The sequence below is a fragment of the Sphaerodactylus townsendi genome, linkage group LG02, assembly GCF_021028975.2.
Source record: "Sphaerodactylus townsendi isolate TG3544 linkage group LG02, MPM_Stown_v2.3, whole genome shotgun sequence".
NCBI classification, from domain to species: domain Eukaryota; kingdom Metazoa; phylum Chordata; class Lepidosauria; order Squamata; family Sphaerodactylidae; genus Sphaerodactylus; species Sphaerodactylus townsendi.
In genome coordinates this window covers 96,228,332-96,249,701 of record NC_059426.1, presented here as the reverse complement: position 1 = coordinate 96,249,701, position 21,370 = coordinate 96,228,332, and the positions used below count along the sequence as shown (strand labels likewise).

Here is a 21,370-nt window from a genome sequence, read left to right as displayed (position 1 = left end):
AGTGAGAGCACTCAGCACTAACACCCAAGTGGGAGAGCAAGTCCATGCTGTGTGGCTAACATGTCTCATTTCATAACCCTAACAGGTATCCCAACTCTGGAGGCTCATTTTATTTATTTATACAGTTCTCAAACAGCCCTGTTCTCCATGGCTACACTGCAGAAAACTGTAAGTGCAACAACTGGTGGAAGGCTGGGAACTGAATATGAAAGCTACATCTGTGAAAGTGAACACATCCTAAATTGCTTCAAGGCATGAATGGTACAAATTACAAAATACTGTTAGTCAGAAAAAATATTATTTGTCAGCATACGGAGAGACCTATCAGAAGACCTCTAGTCAATTGTACTGTTACATAAAAATAGATTACCAATATTCACTGTGCAAAATAAAACATGAGCCCTGCCACATATAACTATTCCCATTTTACCAATATTTCTAACACCCTGATCATATAAACATGTTTCTCAGAAGTAAGTATAATTGGTTTCAGTGAATAATGTTATTGGGACTGCTGCATAAAGTTCCTTTGCTCCCATCAGTAATAAATTGCCCTTGTAGCACAGCTTATATAATGATCTATCAGATGACTCACTGTAAATATACTGGTACTATCCCTATGCTGTTCTACATTTACCCACAAACTGTGTAGGGGCTTAATCCAGACACTGCACCCATATGGAACAGCTTCCAGGAACAGAGTAGAACATGATACAGTCCTTCAATAATTTCATCAACATTTTAATGACAATAGTTCTGATCACTAGGGGTCTCAACCCAGAGACCCATAAGAGAAATTCACAAGAACAGAAGGGGGTAGCTGGGAGGGAGGAAGCACATGTTCTCTGAAACACACCTGATCTTTTTTTGTTCACCAGAAGTGCAAGTAGAATCCTTTGAAAGGTAATACCAAAGTCTAGCTCAGTGTTTTCCAACATTTTCGATATCACGGTACCCTTGACCTCACTCTTCATATCTCAGGGTACCCCTCCCATCCTCCCCCCACCTTCCACCCCCACCTTTTCCTCCCAGGGTGAAGGGAAGCACGGGGGATGGGGTGGGTGGGAAGTGGCTGCTGATCTTGCGGCAGGACCTGCCCCCTGGGCCAGCTCCATATCCTTGCTGGTGCCGATGGGAGACACCACAAAAGTGAGGGGGGCCGGTAGCATTGCTGTGGTACCCCTGGGACATGCTCATGGCACCCCAGGGTACCATGGAACCCTGGTTGGGAATTGCTGGTCTAGCTGTAAACAAAACTTTGAACTTGAGGGTTTGACAGCCAATATTACACAAGCCAGGCTTCTATTGTTTTCCTAAAAGGAAGACTCTTAAAAGTTGAATTACAATTTTTACACGCTCAAAATAGAGATTTTTTAAAAATCAATTAAATACTTCAAAAACAGAAAAATGAATATTGGAACAATAAACAATTAAAAAAGAAATCATATCTAATACGAACGTACTTGAATGTCAGCTCTATCTATCCGGCCAGTTTAGTCTGTTGTTGTTTAAATGGGGAAAAAATCCCTTTCCTGAAACAGACTCTCTGTTCTGTGTTGGCTTGACTAGAAACTTTGAAGAATGGGATGAGAGTGCAGAAGAGTCAGGTGACCAGCATTATTTAAAACTATGGTTTCCAAAGAGTGACCGTAGGATTAATTTATGGAGTTTTTGGTGACTTGCGAAGCTTCTAGCAGTATTTGAATATGGACTGAGGCAAAGTAGCAAAGGTAGTTCATGCAACTTCACTTCCAGAATAAGGATTAGAAATTGCAGGCCTTGAAGACAGACCAAGTTTAATTAGTTGATTCTCTTCAGTAAAACAGCAGTAATTACCAACTTGAGACCTCTTAGTAAACCTTTAATTCATTCATTCTGGTCTGAAAAGCTGGCAGGTTACAATGGGGAAAACTACACTCAGAGAGATGGAAACCCACATTTAGAAGGAATCTCTTTTAAAAGGTTTGTTGTATGTTTACATAAGTGTAAAACACCTCTGTCTTAAGGACAAGTTTAAAAACATAAGAAAGAGCCTGCTGGATCAGACCAGAGTTCATCTAGTCCAGCACTCTGCTACTCTCAGTGGCCCACCAAATACCTTTGGGAGCTCACATGCAGGATGTGAAAGCAATGGCCTTCTGCTGCTGCTGCTACTCCAGAGCACCTGGTCTGCTAAGGCATTTGCAATCTCAGATCAAGGAGGATCAAGATTGGTAGTAAATCTGTCCAAGCCCCTTTTAAAGCTACCCAGGTTAGCGGCCATCACCACCTCCTGTGGCAGCATATTCCAAACACCAATCACGCGTTGCATGAAGAAATGTTTCCTTTTATTAGTCCTAATTCTTTCCCCCAGCATTTTCAGTGTACCATATATACTCGTGTATAAGTAGAGTTTTTCAGCACATTTTTGGTGCTGAAAAAGCTCCCCTCGACTTATACACGAGTCAGCTGTATTTTAAAAAATATTTTAGGATCTTTACTTTGTTGGCCTACAGGGGGCACAGTTTTTAGGCTAGCAGCAGCAATATTTCAGAATATCATCAGGTGACACTCCTGATTATACCACCCAGGTTTGGTGAAGTTTGGTTCAAGGGGTCCAAAGTTATGGACCCCCAAAGAGGGTGCCCCATCCCCCATTGTTTCCAATGGGAACTAATAGTAGATGGGGCTACATTTTGAGGGTCTATAACTTTGGACCCCCTGAACCAAACTTCACCAAACCTGGGTGGTATCATCAGGAGGGTCTCCTAAAGATAATCTGAAATGTTGGTACTGTTAACATAAACATTCCTCCCCTGACCAAAAATCCAGTTTTGAAGGATTTTAACTCTGGTGTTTTAGCTTGGTTGCTGGTTGAGCTAAGGTTTTTGTACTTCTAAAGTTATTGTTGAGACCATATTGTTTTGGTTGACTCCCTTTTCCACTTACATGTAGGTCAGGAAGTCACACTCACCACGCTTCTCTCTTTTAAAATATGTAGAGAGCCATGGCCATTTTACACTTCAAGTCTTCTCTCTCACTGAGACATCAAGACAGGGTAGCTTAGACCCTTTAATAACAAGCCCTCACTCACAGAGGCCCCTTCCGCACATGCAAAATAATGAGTTTTCAAACCACTTTCACAACTGTTTGCAAGTGGATTTTGCTATTCCGCACAGCTTCAAAGAGTTTGAAAGTGCATTATTCTGCATGTGCGGAATGAGCCCGAGTTACTGGGGCTCAAACACTTTTCCATGTACACGCTGCCACCAAGTCCACAGGGTTAAAGACAACAGGAAGTTAATGTTTATTTTTGTGTTATGAATGTAACACTGAAGAAAGTATGGTAGATATCACAACATTTCATTTCCAATTGAACTTTTGAACTGTTTTCCCTATTTTGTATTTTGGATCTTGTGTTACAAATGGACTCTTGTTAGTCAGTTAGCTTAAGCCTCAGCTTCTCTCAATTAGGCATCTTTTATCTCTCTCCATTCCCCAGCTGCCAACTTTCAACTTTTTCCATCTCTCTCCCTGCAAACTTTCCAGCAGTTCTTAATGGCCGCTTTCATGGAGAGGTGGAATCTACCCTGTATGTCACATCTACCTCACGGGGTGGTTGTGACGATAAAACAGAAGAGAGAAGAATGATGTAAGCCACACTGAGTCCCCACTGTGGGGAAAGGAAGGCTATAAAAAAGTAAATAAATAAACAGAATAAATTACTATCTTATCCTAAATCATATTAAGATACCCATGCAGAGGAAATTCTTACATTTAAACACACTAGAGATATTTACCGTACTTTAAGCTGCACTTTCCACATGTAACTCAAGGTGGCACACATGAGGCTATTCCATTTTGTGTTCACAGCCATCTTATGAGTCACAAGTGACTGAAAGTGACATTGAGAGAAGACAGAACTTAACAGCAATACCAGCAAGCTGACCCGTCATACTAGATGCCTTGACAACCCTCCTGTTCCTGTAGTTTCAAGCAGGCAACACAAACAGGGGGTCACAGGAAATGGCTGGTGGGATCTATATGGTTTAATGAGTCACATATTGTGCAACAGTGGCATACCTAGGCAAACTGGAGCCCTGGGCAAAACCTGAGTTTGATGCCCCCCCATGGGCAGCCACCCTCTCCAACCATGACCAAACAATGATTTTTTCCACCAAGTCGTTTCAAAGTCACCATCCCATTATAGAACATGCCCCAACTCACAAATCTGAACACAGCAATGGGCCATGCCACACAGCAGAAATATTTTTTGAAAACATTTTCAAAATGTTTTCAACATGTTTTATTACTGCTATGAAAACATTTTATGGTGTTGTATCCAGTCCCCCCAATTGGGGGAAGCAGCATCACTTTCAATGTTATTTAAACTGGGGACCCCAGATTCTCCCTTTAAGGTAAATTTAAAAGGAGAATCTGGGCTCCCTAGTTTAAACAAGTGATGCTGGAATCCACCCCCAAAAAGCATTATTTTCAATGGTGTTTAAACTAGGAAGCCCAGATTCTCCTTTTAAATTCACCTTACAACATTAAAAGTGATGCTGTTTTGGGGTGGATTATCCCCCACCCTGAAACAGCATCATTTTCAATGTTTAAACTGGGGACCTCAGATTCTACCATTAAATCCATGCCAAAGGGGATGGATTTAATAATAATAATAATAATAATAATAATAATAATAATAATAATAATAATAATAATAACAACAACAACAACAACAACAACAACAACAACAACAACAACAACAACAACCTTTATTAGGCATTGAGAGAATAAAAGAAAGAAAGAAAACAAGCATTGGCAGGAAGGGGGTGGATTTAAAAAGAAAATCTGGGGAAATTTAGGGGGTGAAATTAAGATAGCAGCACCAAAATTTCAGAGTATCTTCGTGAGACCCTACTGATGATACCACCCAGGTTTGGTGAAGTCTGGTTCAGGGGGTCCAAAGTTATGTACCATCAAAGGTGTAGCATAACTTTGGACTCCCTAAACCAAACCTCACCAAACCTGGGTGATATCATCAGGAGAGTCTCCCGAAAAATATCTGAAATTTTGGTGCTGCTAGCCTAAAAACTGCATCATCTGCAGGCCAAAAATGGAAAAACACTGAAAATACAAAAAAATCCCACAAACGAACCTGCAGTTTTTGTGCCCCCCACAAGGGGGCACCCTGGGCAACTGCCCACTTTGCCCAATGGGAGGAACGCCTCTGTTGTGCAAGCCAGGGACCCCCAATGTGGTGCCCACCAACACCTTTCATGATGCCCACCAAGTATTTTTAGAAAATGGGTGGGGCCAAATGGGGCTTTTGTCCAGCAAGGCTTCTATTTGTCCATCGAGAGTTAACTTGCTGTGCAGATTTTTTAAAAAAACATTACTTTGGCAGCAGCTGCTACCAAAACACAAGGATCTTCATTATGTAACTGTAGATGAGCTGGGACAGCCAGCTTGTGGCTGTGCTCCCAAGACTGCATCAGAAGTCTTAAGGTGTCCACAGGCTCAAAGAGGCTGAGCACTCCTAATTTATATATATAATACTTTGTGTGTGTGTGTGTGTGCGCACACACACACTTTATGTATATATATACACACACTTTATATATATATAATACTTTAACCCAAAAACCGCAACATGGATGGTTATGTACTGAAGTTGAAGCACTGAAGATTTCTCCCTCTCCTTTCCACCCACTCCTCCAGCTACTATAAGCTCCAGAGTGAAAAAGAAAAGGAAAAAAAAGATACCTTAAGGTGCCAATCTTTTTTGCCAATGAACTACAGAAGAAAGTTTTAGTCAAGGAAAGGAAGGAGATTAAACACTTTCCCAGGGCTACAGCCGTGATCCTAAACAATGCCCCATTCTCCTACTCTATTAGGTTAAAGTTCATTTTGGTAGACCTCATTTTGGTCCTGGAGTCAGTATACAAGGGCAGAAAGAATACTGGATCAGAATGTCATGGTATGCTTTCTCTGCGAATTATAAAAAGTGCCCAGTTTGATTAAGAGACATTTATCAGAAATTGCTAATATACTTTATTTTTCCTTTACTTTCAGTCTTCCAACAACGTATCCTGGGATAGTTCCATAGAAACCTATAGGGCAAATCTAGAGGAAGTAATGTGAAGAATGTCATTTGGTATATTTGATAAGAATGAAAAATGCATTGAATTTTTAGAACAGCATTTAATTGTGTGCCAGAGAATCAGACTCTGCTTGTGACTGTAGGCAAGCGGATATACACATCCATTTTAAATAACAGTATAACATCAAAGACAAGACCAAAATGAGAAAAAAGATTTGAATCACAGAGATTCTGCCCTACAGGTTCTACTCAGATGAAGTTAAATTAGATTATGTTTGAACATATGGGCCACAATCCAGTATGGCAAATTTAAACCCAGAGCAGTGTCAACATAGATTATTTACTCACAAATTTTATAATGTGTGGTTAGTACTGAACCTAAACTCATGTATTTTTAAAAGCATACAGGATATAAATCTAGTTTCTCTAGTTGGCATCATTGTTTCTATATTTTAAAAAATGGGTTTGAATGTATTTCCACACTGTCTGAAGGCTTAGCTGCTAAACTGAAAGCTTTCAGTTTCTTTTAAGTAATTTTCAAGTTTTCATAATTGCCAAGGTGTTTGAAAATGTAATAATGAAGTACTATAAGCAATAACACAAGTAAGAGCACAAGTAATAAATCTATATTGTTAGTCAAGCTGAGCCTAGCTTTAGTCAGGAAAGGCAGGATAAAATATAATAAATAATAATAACGATAACAGGGCAAGTAAAAAGAAGGCAAATGTCACAACTTTTTTCCTGTTCTCCTGTTTTAAGAGTTGACATCCCACTTTTAGGGAACGTTTTCTAAATCACTGTACTTTGCAGGGTAGTATAGAATCAGAACAGGTTCAGATTTACAGAATTCATGCCAGCCCAGAATGCAGCCCAGTAGCCACTGAACTGATGATACTGCAGAAGTAAATACACATGCCTCTGTTAGCCACAGCCACATGGTGCTGATTAGGAAAAGCAACATGTACACATACATTAAGTATCTATAAAACATTTGTTAATTAAAAGTAATCAAGTTATTGGACATTGTTCCATCTTTTCTGGTATCATTATTACTTACTGTTGTAAGTCACCCTAAGCTCGTATGGAGAAGGACAGTCTATAAGTTGGATAAAATTTTAATGTGTGCGAGTGCGTATGTGTTCACTTGGCTAGAAAACACTGAACATTTGGAGGTCTTATTACCACCACGTTTGAAAGTGGGATTTTAGATCATGTGTTCCTTCTCCTCTTTTCTGAGTGCATTTCACCCTATCCACCTTATTTGTGGATAAGTAATGTTGGCACTAGCATTAAACCTAATTAAGGTTTCCTTTTCACCAAAAGCAAATGAATGAAATTCTGAGTAGACCTGTTTTGAATGGCACTGCTAATCTTTTAACCAGTCCTGAAACTGACAACAGTACTGACCCTTTGCAATGATATGTTCTGCAAAACTCAAGCTGCCCAAATCATGTCTACAGTTTTTTAAAAATCTATTGATTTCCCAACAGGCTGCCATTAAAGTTTTGTCTGATCCTCTCAATCCCTAGTATTCCCACATCTGTTTCACTGTCATGGTAAATTTCCTTGACTATTCAGATGTTGCTTAAGAAAGAAGACTGAACACCTACATCATTTGTTTTGTAAGTTTACCTTTTTAAATTAATATTAATAAAAACTTTTTTTTAAAAAAAGAAAAGAAAGAAGACTTGCCATGATCATCGTTGTTAACATATACTAACTCCTCACTTTAACAGTAAAAATTTAAGCAGCATAATTTTCACAGGGTGACATTACTTTCATGCCTTTTAAACTGAAGCAACAAGGATCTAAAATATACAACAATCTGATAAAAAATTGCATTTAAAGATGCAACAATATAAATTGTTTACCTTTTCTAAAAATAAAACCAGGTTATACTTATTTTTGATAAGAACTACCTAGAAACAGAAGTGGCTTGATTTTACTGAATATAAGCATTAGCATCCTATTCAAAGTGGATTTGGAGTACAAGGCTTAATTACTCTAAATTTTCTCTTTTCCAATTTATTTCATCAATAAAGACAGCTTAATTGTACATACTGTCAATGTGACTGGATTGTTGTAACCATCCCTTTGCCTGCTTGCAGGGAAGGGCGGCCTATACGTTTAAGAAGAAGAAGAAGAAGAGTTTGGATTTATATCCCCCTTTCTCTCCTGCAGGAGACTCAAAGGGGCTTACAATCTCCTTGCCCTTCCCCCCTCACAACAAACACCCTGTGAGGTAGGTGGGGCTGAGAGAGCTCCGAGAAGCTGTGACTAGCCCAAGGTCACCCAGCTGGCGTGTGTGGGAGTGTACAGGCTAATCTGAATTCCCCAGATAAGCCTCTACAGCTCAGGCGGCAGAGCTGGGAATAAAACCCGGTTCCTCCAGATTAGATACAGGAGCTCTTAACCTCCTACGCCACTGCTGCTTAATTAATTAATTAATTAATATCTGAAACAATGAACAGTGTGTATTGTGGAGATCAGTACACCACATAAGAAATTACACTATGTCTCAAAAGGAAGAATAATGTTTATTATGAAAATAAATGATCTTTGTTAAAATAACTACAGTTTTAAAGCTTCAACTTGTCCAGGTTCAGAAATGATGGCCCCAAAACAGTTGCACTTTCCCAAAATCCCCTATTCTGTGATTTTACAAATATATTTAAGACAAAAGCCGTTACAAAAGACCCTGAATTGTTGGCTTGTTCAGTTGCTACAGCAAATACACCAATGGTCAGATGCAACAGTGGCTTACAGTTTGCTAACAACAGCCTGGAATTGCCTTCTGGTTCGTCTACCTTTTCACAAGCCAATTCGGTCACATGTAAAGGCTTGCAAACTTGCACAGCTTTAGGATTTTTTTCTGCCGATGTTTGGCTTCCACACAACCTCACCACATCAAACTTTTAATAGTTTAAGATTCTTAAAATTCACTTAGATTTCCCCAGTGCTTAAAGAAAGTCCTCTCCAGAAAAAGAAGGAAGATCTGGCAACATGGTTCTTTGTATCACTGCCAAAATCTCTTAAAATGTTCTGTGATAAGCCAACTGTTTTTCCTGAAGTGATTAAAATATTTGCATTGGCAAAGTATTTTTCTGCCTTTCCTTACAGTTGAAAATAAGCTACCTTTCCATTTTGCTTCTTAAAGAACTCTGCTCAACTCAGAAGCTTGCTTATACTCCCCCAGCACAAGAGAAGTCACTGTATCCTGTTTGTATTATTTAGTAAGTGCAGTACAAGTAAAAAAATCCTTAGAATTATTGTTTTGAGTTTTAAAATTTTTATTTCAATCCACAAAACAAATATACAAATATACAAATCTATCGTTAAAGATTAAATTATAAAACATGTAGAAAAGCAAGACCTGCTGAGGAAGAGTCAGCATGGCTTTTGCAGAGGCAAGTCCTGCCTTACAAACTTACTAGAGTTCTTTGAGGGTGTAAACAGGATAAGGGGTAACCAGTGGACGTTGTCTACTTGGATTTCCAAAAGGCTTTTGACAAAGTTCCTCACCAGAGACTATTGAGAAAACTCAGCAATCAAGGAATAAGAGGGGAAGTCCTCCTATGGATTAAAAACTGGTTGAGAAACAGGAAGCAAAGAAGTTCTCACAGTGGAGAGATGTAGGGAGTGGTGTCCCCCAAGGATCCATTTTGGGACCGGTGCTCTTTAACCTATTCATAAATGACCTGGAAGTAGGGGTAGGTAGCGTGGTGACCAAGTTTGCAGATGATACCAAATTAGGTAGGGTGGTGAGAACCGCAATGGATTGTGAAGAGCTCCAAGGGGATCTTGATAAATTAGGTGAGTGGGCTAAGAAATGGCAAATGCAGTTCAATGTAGCAAAATGTAAAGTGATGCACATAGGGGCAAAAAATCCAAACTTCATATACACACTACAGGGGTCAGTGCTATCAGTCACAGACCAAGAAAGGGATTTGGGCGTCTTTGTTGATAGTTCCATGGGAATTTCAACTCAATGCATGGCAGCTGTGAAAAAGGCAAACTCTATGCTGGGGATAATTAGGAAAGGAATTCATAATAAAACTGCAAAGATTGTTATGCCCTTATATAAAGCAGTGGTGCGACTGCACTTGGAGTACTGTGTTCAGTTCTGGCCGCCGCATCTCAAAAAGGATATTGAAGAGATAGAAAAAGTGCAGAGAAGGGAAACGAGGATGATTGAAGGATTGGAGCACCTTTCTTATGAGAGGCTGCAGCGTTTGGGACTTTTTAGTTTGGAGAGGAGACATCTGAGGGGGGATATGATTGAAGTCTATAAAATTATGTATGGGATAGAAAATGTTAACAGAGAGAAATTTCTCTCTTTCTCACAATACTAAAACCAGGGAGCATACATTGAAAATGTTGGGGAGAAGAATTAGGACTAATAAAAGGAAACATTTCTTCACGCAACGCGTGATTGGTGTTTGGAATATGCTGCCACAGGAAGTGGTGATGGCTACTAACCTGGATAACTTTAAAAGGGGCTTGGACCGATTTATGGAGGAGAAGTCGATCTATGGCTACCAATCTTGATCCTCCTTGATCTTAAATTGCAAATGCCTTGGCAGACCAGGTGCTCGGGAGCAGCAGCAGAAGGCCATTGCTTTCACATCCTGCATGTGAGCTCCCAAAGGTATCTGGTGGGCCACTACGAGTTGAAGAGTGCTGGACTAAATGGACTCTGTTCTTAGAAGACATTCATATTCATATAATTTGTGGGGCATTTACTATCGAGCCCTTCGGGGATGAGGCAGCCTATAAATTTAATAAATAATAATAATAATCTAAATTTACATATTTTTTGAGTTATATTACTCTGCCTTTTCAATATATCTTTATGTCTAGTAACATATTTATTGTGAAACTTGTATTACCTAAATCTTTCTTCTATTTTGGTTTGACTTGATTTAACTTTGGTTTATCATTACGCAAAATCCATCACCAAATGAATGAACACTTTGGGTCAACCTTGAGTCAACAGATGCCTCCTTTTGTTTTATAATTTAACTTATCCTTTAGCCAATTGAGGAGGAAAGGGAGTGTAACTAAAGTAACTGATAAAGATCAGACACCTGAAGACACAGGAAGAACATCTACTTTATGCCTCAGGTAAAACATGCATACATATATGAACACCCACACACATATACTCTGCCTAGATGGGTACTTTGACTGTTAGTTGGTAAATATCAAAACATAACAGGCTTGTTCTCTCTTTGAGGGTTTAAGGTCAGGCCATGAACATTATTTTAATGCAGTATTTGTATTTCTTGTGACTAACAGTTCAGCAGTCTTGAAAGCCTTTGTCTTCCTTGTTGTGAGAGGAATGCAGCAAGCAGCACACGTTCCCCTTACAACAAGGAGGACAAAGGATTCAGTGATCAGGAGACAATTAGTCCCAATTAGGCCTATTTCGCAGCTGAGTGCAAAGGATGGGGGAAGGGTATTCACATTTTCAAGAAATATGTCCCTCTGGCAAGTTTCAGTGAAATCAATAAAGCTACAAGTCTGTTTCTGGGTCTGCAGCTCTCATACAAAATTGTGCTAATCTTTACCAAGTCTCTGACATCTGGAGCTCTTTGAACACTGTTTTGTCTGATACACCATGCATCACATTTTGTCTGTTTTTGTCTGTCTGTTGAGGAGTTATCAATGCATTCTAATAACTCCAATCAATCATCAATTCAGGGATGGGACAAATGGACTTCAAATTTATCACATCTATGTAGTTCAGGCCAAACCATTTTAATATTATACAAAAAGGTAGTTGGCCCTCAAAGTTGCACAAGTTATTATGAAAGTGTTTTCACACAATTTCAGCAGAGAAGAGAAAAAGCTCATTTAAAAAATATTTTAATTCTTGTGATCCCTAAATCACTAGATATAGAATCAATATATTTACACCACTAAGAACAACCTTTTTTTTGCTTAAGTATACTGTAAAGTGCAAAATATCCACTAGCTCCAGTTTGGTTTCTAATACGCATGCAAAACAATAAGCAGATTTTATAAAATCGATACAGCTGAACTATAAGCTCTTTCAGTTCTTGGGAGAATTCTAATATAATATTCAATCTTTAAAATGTTGGTCACTACTAATGCCATTATATAATGTACAAAAAACAAACATTTACTATTACTTACATATGTACATGTGGAGGCTGGAACCTGCTCTGGTTAATGTTGTAATGTGTGAACGCCTGGGTTGGATTTGAACTGTATTCATCCACTGTGATGGTAACTTTGCCTTGTGAAGGAATTCCATGAGCCATGCTTCCTCTTTATAGACATGAGCAATTTACAACTTTCCAGTGCAAAGGATGGGGGTGGGCATTGTGTTTCAGCCAGTGTTGGAACTCAAAAATCTCCTCATGAACTCTGCAGACTTCTGAAACAAAAGAATCATATGAAGACATTTATTTAAAGCTATGAAATTCCATTTGGGACCTTAGGTTAACCTAGCTTATGACAGTTTCTTATGCAAATATGAGCTGGTATATTCTTAGTTTGATGAATACCATAGAATGTATTCATTTTATATGTATTCATTTTATGTTAATTATTCCCTGATGTTACTAGCAATGCATTCCTGAACAGAGTTAGACTCCTCTAAATTCATTACAGTCAATGTGCTTAAAAGGGTGTAACTTCACTTAAGGCCTGGCCATACGTTTCCTGTTTTGACATGTTTAAAATATATCTACAGCACACACAGTTTGACTTGAAATTTTAAATAATGCACATCTCTTCTTAATTTTAAAGACATTTACTTGTGCTAATCAGAATAGAAAGTTTCTTTTTTCTTTAAATCTAAAAAAGTAATGCAACTTGACCAGCGATATGACCAGCAATATTCCCCTCACCTGCACCTCCTCCAAAAATGCATATCCCATCTAGTTTCAGCTCTCAACATTTCCATAAAACTCATCTTACACATTACTGGAAAACAAAAAATAGTCCTACTAATTCATGTCAAAGTATTGTTCAGATATAAAATTGATATTTCGGTAACATTATCAATATATCTATGTCTTATGTTTCACAAGGTCAATGTTCAAATGACAAGGAATGTGGTTATACAAATCTATCATTCAGCCACATTTGGAAAAATGTGTAAAGTTCTGGTCACTGTGACTCAAAAAAAGATGATGGAGGTAAGAAAGGCACAAAAAAGCCAAGTGAAATAATGAAGACACAGGAGCAGCTCCTCTACAAAGGCCATAGAGGATAGAACTTTTAGTTCAGAAAAAAACACATCCAAGGGACACGTAGCAGACATTTATAAAATTATGAATGAGATTAAAGAAATGGCTAGGAATATTTTGTACTCTCTGATACTAGAAGGGATACCAATACCACTCACCAACATAAGGACAAGCAAAAATTATGGATGCTTAACACACAGCATAATTAACTTCTGCTATTATGAGATGTGGTGACTCCCACTAGCAGTGATGCCTTTTTAAAATGATTAGACAAGGCTAGATCACATTGGGGGTTATTAAACGCAATCGATAAAAGAGAACTCTATACCTCAGATTCTGAGCACAAACACAGGGAATGTTCACCACCATCATTTCCAACTCACAAGTATCTAGATTACCAATCCTGCCGACTGAATCCTGAACTAGATGGACTTCAGTCAATTTACCCTTCAAGGCAATCGCTATATTCTAAAGGAAATGGGATAAAAGAAGATCGCCTCCTTTTTAATGTTATGTACTTGCTTCAATTCCTCCCAAATCACCTCATTTCCCCTTAATCCAAAAAACTCTGTAAAACAGCAAGAGTGCTGCATCACCTGCTGAAATAGCATCATCTATTGTCCTGAATTTAAAGAACATCAAAAATTTATTTTTAAAGATTGTTAAATCCTTTTGATAAAAAATCCTACACATTTTAAATCCAAACTTTATTTACTTATATGTTTCATTATTTAACCTAAACCACTAATCAAAAGTATATACAAGTCAGCCAGCTGGAAAACTATCGTCCCAATCCACTCAGTTCACATGTCCAACTTCTCTGATATTTCTCTGTAAATGCTCTTTGTATGTACCCAGATATTTTGGGTACCTTCCTAACAGTCATTGTGATAAACGTACTTATCCTACCTCCATTTAGGGCTCTAGATATTCTAAGGCGTATCAGACTGAGCTCGGGCATTTAAGACCAAACTAACTGTGAAATAAAATATGTTTAACTGCAAAAGAACAATAATGTATTTTACATGGTACTCTGCGTAAAGCGAATGGTCATTCAAGATGAGAGCAGTCTGGTTGCATTCTACTTTGCGCTTTCTAAGACATGATCAAAACCCACACATTATAGTAGGAGAAGCCGTTGCATTTATAGGCTAGCTCCCACCATAATCAATATTGGCTGAAATGGAGAATATTTCTGGCTATTATCAAAAATGAAACAGACAACTCTCCTAAGATACACAATGTAGTCTTCAATCTAAACATAAACAGGATCTGATAGGTGCGTAAATTCAAGCATCCAGAACCTCAACTTTGCATTAAAATTCTCCACATTTCAGTTTGGCAGGAATTTCTACAATACAATTCTTCAACAAGCAGATGGCCTGCCATAGGCCATTTATTTTATCATTTTACAACCTCAGGCCTATGTAGGCTTCCATATGTTAGGCAGGTTAAGGAATCCCACTAACTTCCTTTACAGGAATCAAGATCATTCCTTCATCTCATCAGAAAAGAACAATAAGATCCAATCAAGCAGATTGTAACCAAAACCTCTTGTCATTTAATATATTCCAATAGGCTATTTTCAGTCTTTGTCTCAACCTCTAACACATTATAAAAAAAATAATAATATGGAAGACAAACTCTACATACTAAGATTCACCAAGTAAAAATTTGCCCAGTTTTGCAGTGTAAGATAACTGCCTACAAAATGTAATGTAGGAGCTTCCATTCCAACTTTGCAGCTGTTTTCCTTAATTTCCTCCACAATTATATTTTACTGTTATTTTGCACAACAGTAAAACACAACACCTGCTTCCAATTGCAGCTCTGTTGTGAAGACTGTAATTCTCTTTTGAGATACTAACCATGAAGACAGTGTGCAGTGTAGAACTGCATAATTGCACTGCACTGAAAAGTAAATACAAATGAAAACATCTTCCCGTTAGAGAAATGACTGTCATTAAAAAAAATGTTAGCCCTGAGAGCTTAGAGGGAGGGCAGAAAAGAACACACTTTTTATTGTTAAAATTTTAGTCTTGAAGGATTAGCACTGAAAAGGCATGTCCATTTTCCCTCCAAATCAGATTCTGTTGGGTAGGATTCAACATGAACAAATACATCTGTCTTTGCTTTTAAAATATAGCCCCCCTAGGTTTTCATTAATTCAGGGCAGGCAGCAATTCAAATTTTCTATTTTTATGAAACTGAGAAATTGAGATCACTAATGAGAATAATAAAGTATCTATTGTTAAAGGCAATGTATGTCTATAATATTCAAAACTTAAAATGTAAGAAAAACAAGCACTCAGCTAAGTGGGAGGAGAACACTGTTAGGCATACATAATTCTTTGAAGTTCAGTTTCACTTAGATTTTTTAAAAGAGAAATTATTACATTCCCATTCTTTGTACTGCCCTGTATTAAAATGTGACAAAGTTACAGAAATAGTCTTTGAAATGCCAATCAGTGATTATCAAACTCACAAATAAAGGTCTTACTTTAGTGACTTGAGTTCCCGCTTATTAATTTTTCTTTAATATTTTTCTAAGCAACCTAGTTCTCATATCAAAAATGCCTGATTATTATCTGCTTTAATGAGGAGCCCTTTGAAGAAAAAAAGTATTTCAAAACTTTCATAAACAAATTTACATTAGCCTCCCATGAGGACTTGTGTGTTTTTCAGCCCTATTGTTCTTTTCTTTCCTTGACAACAATCATGCCTTAAGAAGACTGGAACATCTGAATGGGGGTGGGAGCAAGCGCCACATGAAGCACTCCTCAATTTAAGGCTAGAATTATGATAATAAAAAATGAAGTACCATCTGAACATGGATGAATGTAAAATTTTGGTGATAGCCTGCAAATGACAGCAAGCATATGGCAAGCATGCAGTCAGTATGTTCCAACAGTGCAAAGTGTTACAAAGGCATATGAACTCACTGATTCGTGAAGTCTGTAAAAGAAATAAATGCAGCACATTTTTATTTATTTTAATCCAATTTATACTACATAACAAGCTGCTACAAATTGCTGATGTTATCACCTCAGCAAATATTATCAATGAGTGAATAAATTATGCACCTATGCAGTACATGGAACAAAGTTAACATTAAACCCACCATTTGCCACTCAGTGGGATGGGGGCTCACTATTTTACACTACAGCTCTACTTTATCAGTTCTCCTTCACTTTTGACTGACTTCAGCATTTTCTAATGCAGATGTTCCTGTAAAATTAGAATTGAGACTGAGTTCAATAAGATTCTGACACTAACATCGCCTAACAGGTTCATGTTGAACATCTGTTTTTCAGGCTTTGGTAGTACAACACACACACCAGCAAGGCAATCCTAATCAGGTCTACTCAGAATCCTAATAGAGTTTATTCAACAGGGCTTACTCCCAAGAAAGTATTCTTAGGATTACACTGTAAATAAATATATATATGAGCTAATAAGAGCCTACAAAACGGCAAAATATTTGTATACAGTACTTTTCCCACCAGCCTTTCTGGCATAAGTTTACCTATCTGCTTGCAACCATGTGGAACAACAGCTTCAGCACATTAGAACCAGGTTCCTGTTTACATCTGCCTAACATATTCCAACTGGAGTATTTTTTTTAAAATCCACAACTCCATCTATTCTGTATATAAATTCTTACAGTGTGTGTCTGCATATGTTCATCAAAGTTTAACCAAACAAATTTTGACCCTCAAAAAATCCACTCCCAATACCCACCGGTTTTCATTCAAAAATACTCTCAAGCACATGCTCACACCCTCTTCTGGTCCCCCTCCCCCGTCACAGAGGAAATCCCAGCAAACAGCATCCCTCCGTTGAAACGATGCCCCATGATCCACAACACCTTTCCTTCTACAGCAGGCATGGAGGAGTAAGCATGGGGAACCAAGAGAGGTATCAGTTTGCACACACTACCTCCTCGTGGCAGTCAGTCCATGCCCATCTAGTGGTGGGCACTCTTGCTCCCCCCTTCTCTGTGGACAACTCTCCTTGGCAAGGTAGCTGCACTCCTCTGAATCCACGCTGGGCGTTTGGGCTCTTTCCTCTGCGTCTCTCTCATTCCCTCTTTTCCAGAGCTAGGAATGATTGATCACAATCAGCGTCCAATGGCTCCGACACGGCACCATCCTGGCTATTCTGCAACATCCCCATTTCCAAACGTCATTCATTCCAGCCGGTCTCCCCCTTTCCCACTCAAACTGTCATTATAACCCAGATCAAATGCAGGCACACTCACTCCCTAGAAAGCTTCGCGTTTTTCATCTACTTAACTATTGGAGGTGTTCCCCCCGCCCTTTCTTTCTCCTTTCTAAATCCCTTTGCTGAATTTTTGTGTGTGTGAGCGCATAAAGTTTTCATCTTTCGGTCTTAGATCTCTACAATTACTGTAACATCCCCCCACCCCCCAATTCCTCTCGCTCATATTTCGCACTAACGTTCCAGAGGATCGGGGAAGCAAGTACATAATCACATAGAAAGGGGGGGGGGGAATAATTGCAATTGCAAGGATTATAGCTTTGGCAATTGCACTTTTCCTTTCCTTCCTCTCCACCCTCCCATACGCATACACCCCAATAAAATCTCCAAAGGTTTCCGAGTGCCCTTAGGCCTCGGGAGGTCATTGATTTCAAAGCATGTTTCGAAAAATGTAGATGCCTTGCATGTGAAAGAGACATGGAAAACTCCAGCTAGGAAACACATTTGCAATCGCGACTTTTTCGCACAGCCCCTTTCAGCTTCCTCTTCCTTTCTTTTGCTCAGAGGGACGAGGTAGGGGGTGAAAAAATGCCCCTTACAAATGCAAAGAATATTGCGAGAAAGAGGTGCCCCCCCGCCGCCGCCCCACACCCCCTCCTCCCGCCTCCCATTTCAGTTTTCAAGCTAACTGTACTTTGCATTTCGCTCCCTTGATCTGCCGTTTCCTTGGTCTCTCAGGCAGCGCGGCGTAGCACAATGCTCCTTTGGCCTACCCTCCCCCGGTCGTGCTCTAACATTATAACCCTGATCACCCGAGACTTTCTAGTAAACAGCCAGCAAAATTCATCTCCGCTGCCAAACCGATTCCCCAGCCGCCGCCGCCGCCACCCCTCCCGCCCCCTCCGCAAAACAAGAAATTAACGCAAAAGCGGGAATGGGGGAGGCAGCCGGAGGAGAGATGGGGGGCACTGGATGCGGGGTGGGAGAAGGAGGAAGAGAAGCAGACACTCGCGCAGACCCGCAAATTAGCCTTCCCTTTTGAAACAAACAAAACATTTAAACCCGGCTCGGTCTCTGAGATCGCCTTGGCGATCAGCGAATAAGCAGCCCGTTTTAGTCTGATTATTGTTTCGCGGCTGCTTTTGCCCTCTCTGATCCCCTTGTACTTGTACATGACAAGGCACCTCTAACCCAGGGCTTTGTGTTGGGTGATTTTTCCCCTTCTCCTTGTCCTTCTTCCGTTTGAATCCTGTTCCTTTCTCTCTGACGGGGGCGGGGGGGGGGGGGTTGATAATTTACCTTCTCTCCCTCTTTTATTTTCTTGGATGTTGATGTGTATTCCTAAGGATGCCTTCAGTGCTGGGGAAGGAGACGATCCATGAGGATGGTGGCGAAAAGCTGGTTACAGAGAGCGGGGAGGGAAAGGGTTTTGCAAAGGTGGAAGGCTGGTGAGCGGCAGGGCAGCACCTTCGACCCTCAAGGTTTCCTGGAGTGCGAATGAGAGGGAAGGAAAAAGGAAGACAAGGAAGAAAGGAGGAGAGCAGCCTCGGTCTGGAAGGAGGAGAGAGAAGAAGGAATAGAGCGGAGTAGTGCAGGGAGGAAGACTGCCACTGGGGTCAGGGAGCAGAGCACCAGGAAACAGGGCGGCCAAGGCGCTCTCCACACATACACACACACACACTCACGCATGCTCACACACATACATATACACAGACACACTGCCAGCTCCTCCTCGCTGCTGCTGTTCCTTACTTCACTCCCCAAGCCCAAAGGAAGCATAGAGGGAGAGCATCCTCTGCCAAGCCGCTTGAAAAGCCTTCCCTCTCCCCGAAGCATTAAATCAAAGAGGAATGCTAGGTCACACGGGACCAAAAGCACAATGAGGTGTTCCTTGCAAAATCGTTCATCTCGAACAATAAATATTCCCCCACTTTAGTGGTAATTGTGTTGTAATAATAATAAATGATGGTAGGTAGTGGTTATTTTGCTTTGAAGAAAGCCACAAGACACTTAAAAGGTTTTTAAAACCAAGCGGGGGGGGGGGGCGGAATAACATTGGGATTTGGGGAGGAGATAGTCAAGGAAATTGAATAGGAACACACCTGGATCCAAATCAGATGTGTGATTACGGACATGATTGTCCCATTGACATCAAAGATACATTGCATAGTGTCAAGTTCCATTGACTCCCATACAAATATGTACAGGGTTGCTGTGCTCACCCACCAGAATCAAGGAGTATAACAAGGGAGTTTGGGATAAAGAAAAGCTATATTTTCATGAAATTATTTTTTACAAAAAAAATTGAAATAAAGTTAAGCAATTTCCCTAGGAATTTGGGCAGGAAAATTCAGGCACCTGGTTTGGGAACCCACTTGTAATCTCATGGCTTTCTTTTTTTACATACTAAAGCTATGCCTCTTCATTACTGAAGCTGGATAAAACTCACAGGGGACTATGAATTTTTCCACAGTACAACTTAACCTAATTAGTCAGGAAAAGAAAACAAAATCAAACAAATTTTGAAAGACAAGACACATGGCCACAATTGCCCAAAGAAAAGAAATTGAACAATTATTGGAAGACAGTATAGACAAAGTTAGATTTAAATATCTAACGTAATATTAATGGAGTGAGGTTGTTGGCATGCAAGCAAATGGTAAGGCTAGGGCACCAGTTTTTATTTTATTTCATTTGACTTAATGCCCTGCCCTGCCCTCCCCGACCAAGACCAGACTCAGGGCAGCTTACGTACATAATTTCAGTCACAGTCATAACACCGAAGAATCAATAATTTAACAGTTAAAACATTCTAACATAAAATGATATCCTAGATGGCGAATTAAATTTTACATATTGCCCACATCAGAACCCCACTCTCACCCCTGGTGCTAACAATCTATATGGGCAGGAGAGGAGGGGAGTATAATCTCAGGGGCCAGCATACCCAATATAAATCATAGCTGCTTCAGTTGTACACTCTGTGAAACAACTCAGTTTTACGGGCTCTGCAGAACTGCTTGATATTCCACAGAGCCCTAACATCTGTTGGTAGCAAATTCCACCATGTAGAGATATGCCCTACCAGTAATTTCTCTATTAGTATCATAGATGGTTCAGACTTAAATGGATGCCAAATCTTAATTCTGGACTTTGATACTAATGAGGGGGGGGGGTTCTGCTTGGCACATTCCTCTCCATCTCACTCCCTAATCAAGTATACATAGCAACAAACAACTCCTTTCCTGAACAACGCCTCGCCTCTTCTGTTGCTACCTGGATACAAAACCCACAGTCTTGGGAAAGCTGCACCTGTCCTTTAGTTCACAAAGAGCATGTAAGTATACTCTGGCTCAACACAATCAGTTCTCCTGATTTCTTACTTCCCTGGCTGATCCAATCATAACTTTTCCTGTCCTACTACTGGAGAACCATCAAACCTTACTTTTAATTGGAATGGCCAGACTTGTAAATTCATCAGCTCTGCCTAAAGCATAATCAAGAACTAGACGCTCTCTGGTTCTGACTCATTTGAGCCATTTTCCACAGTATTGTTATAACCTGAGAACAGAATTCTGTTTTGTCCAGGAAAATTGCCTCTCTTAGCATTGCCAGAGGACAACATTTTCCTATATCTAGGTTTCTCAAAAGAGGGTCCCTCACCCTTTTGTCTCTGAATTGCTTTCAGTTTGGATCGACTGTGCCTGACATTGCCCCTCTCTCTCCGCATCCAATGCAAGTGTTGGATCCTACCTCCCCAGACCTTTCTTCTGGAACTAGTAAATGTCACCCTTCTTGCAATGACCTCTACTATTCCAATTTTTCCTTCACCTCTGTCTATATCATA

At 39.7% G+C, this 21,370-nt stretch overlaps 1 protein-coding gene across 4 annotated transcripts in view; it reads right to left on the bottom strand.

The window, feature by feature from the left end:
* MPPED2 (metallophosphoesterase domain containing 2) overlaps window positions 1-19,229 on the bottom strand; it is a 198,099-nt gene extending 178,870 nt beyond the window's left edge. The window contains exons 1-3 of one of the 4 annotated variants that reach the window (XM_048485103.1): window positions 18,823-19,229; window positions 17,242-17,402; window positions 12,242-12,485 (exon numbers count right to left, since the gene is read on the bottom strand). The gene's annotated coding sequence lies outside the window, so the exon portion shown is untranslated. Of the gene's footprint in view, window positions 1-12,241; window positions 12,486-17,241; window positions 17,403-18,217; window positions 18,266-18,822 lie in introns of those variants that run through there. The other 3 variants (XM_048485102.1, XM_048485105.1, XM_048485104.1) reach the window with 3 other exon arrangements.
* Window positions 19,230-21,370: the final 2,141 nt, after the last annotated feature.